The sequence below is a fragment of the Propithecus coquereli genome, unplaced genomic scaffold (assembly GCF_000956105.1).
Source record: "Propithecus coquereli isolate 6110/MARCELLA unplaced genomic scaffold, Pcoq_1.0 Scaffold129, whole genome shotgun sequence".
In the NCBI taxonomy this organism is placed as follows: domain Eukaryota; kingdom Metazoa; phylum Chordata; class Mammalia; order Primates; family Indriidae; genus Propithecus; species Propithecus coquereli.
The window spans coordinates 2,763,923-2,765,797 of record NW_012137080.1 but is presented as its reverse complement, the minus strand read 5'-3'; the positions used below and the strand labels follow the sequence as shown (position 1 = coordinate 2,765,797).

General features: G+C 40.2%; 1 protein-coding gene across 1 annotated transcript in view; it reads left to right on the top strand.

Annotated features, from left to right (window-relative positions):
* TATDN3 (TatD DNase domain containing 3) overlaps nt 1-1,875 on the top strand; it is a 34,351-nt gene that overhangs the window by 4,258 nt on the left and 28,218 nt on the right. The window lies entirely within an intron of this gene.

Genomic DNA, 1,875 nt, shown 5'->3' with positions numbered 1-1,875 from the left:
GCTAGGATGCCACTTTTCCCAAGAAGTGGTTCACGAAACACGTTCTAACCGGGAAGGGGGAAAACAAGAAGAATAAAACACACACAAAATCAGTTACAAAGTGTTTTGCCTGCTACGGTAGAAACTAGAGACTGATAATAGAGAAGGCAGAGTGGGAGTCTATTTGGAGGGGGGACACCTCTCCGGAGGTGACGCTTCAGGCTGAGAGGACAAGGAGCCGCCCAAGCAGAGAGTGAGGGTATAGTGGTGAGGAAAACAGACAGGTTGCAGGCCCACAGACAGGTAAAATCGGGCACAGGCACATTCCAGTTGCCAAAAGGCTGGATGGAGCTTGATGAGCTAGAAAGGGAGACATGAAACAAGACTGAGGATAGATGAAGTAGGTTAGTAAGGAGCTTGGATTACATTAGAGACACAATGTGAGTCCATTGAAAGGTTTTTTGTTTTTGCTTTTTTTTTTTTAAAGGGAGAGTGACAGGATCTTATATCCATTTTAAGACCATTTTGCTGCTGTGTGGCAAATGGATGGAGGAGAGGCGTGGAAGCTAAAAGACCAGTTAGGAGGCTTTTGCAGTATATAGACGACATGTTGGTTGTTGGTACTATGATGATAGCAGGGAAGTTTGAGAGATGTAGATGGATTCAAGATATGTTTTAGAGATAGAATTCACAGTACATGCCGAAGAACTGGATGCAGAGAACAAGGGAAAGGGGGGAATAGAGGATGGCTCAGATTATTAGCTTGTGCTAATATGAACCATAACTGGTGGTGCTGTTTACTGAGATGAGGAAAAATCAAGGTTTGGGGTGAGGGTGGGGACGATGGCAGAAGGAATAGGCTTGGGGGAGAAAATAAAGATTTATGTTTGGGATATGTTGGGAAATCTAATCCCATCCAAGCGGAGATGTCACAATAGTTATTTTAAACATGAATCATGGGTTCAGGAGAGAGGTATAAGCTAGAGATAAAAATTGGGAACTCAACAGAATGATGATATTTAAAACTGTGAGAGATTTGATCACTTAAAGTAGAGAAAGGAGCAGAGGGTCCCAAAGTGAGAAAGAAGAGAGAGAGCCAGTCAAGGAGACCGAAAAGCAGCCACCAGTGAGAGAGTGGTGTTGCAGAAGCCAAGAGTGGAATATATTTCAAGATGGAAGGAGTAGGCAAGTGAGGGGTTCCAAATGCTACTGAGGGGTAGAGTAAGAGAAGGATGGAGAATGTCCTTTATATTTGACAATCGAGGTTTCTTTCTTAGTGGAGTGGGAACAGAAGGCAGACTTTCCTAATAGTAAACAGGAGATGGGTTCAGTGTAGGCTCTTTGCTTTCTACCATCCTGTTCCTTGCTGTCATTGTCATTCTTTGTGGTGCCTCAACTGCATTGATATACACATCCAAAGAGCAGTTACTTATTCATCTAAAATAATGGTGATTACTTATGCTTATTTTAGGATCTGGGTGATGTGTTGGAGAGAGCCAAGAAGGTAAGTCAGTATCTTTAATTGTTACTAGGACACAGGTCTTTAAAAATAACAAAAACAAAAAAAAGAAAATATCTATCATTGTCCTTTTGTTTTTTATTTTTCCTACTAATTTTAAGCTAAAACATCTTGAAATTTAGATATACTGTATTGATGTTGTTTCAGTCACTAATAATAAGCAGCTTTTATTAAGTGTTTACTACGTGCCAGTCACTGAGCTAAGCCCTTTCTGAACTTTATCTCATTTAATATTTTACAACAACCTTCTGAAGAAGTTACTATTTTATAGCTAACCACTCTCCATTTTATAGATGAGGAAATTAAGGCCTAGAGATTAGTAACTAGTCCAAAGACACGTGATAGTAAAGTGATAGAAAAAAGTCTGAATTCAAAAC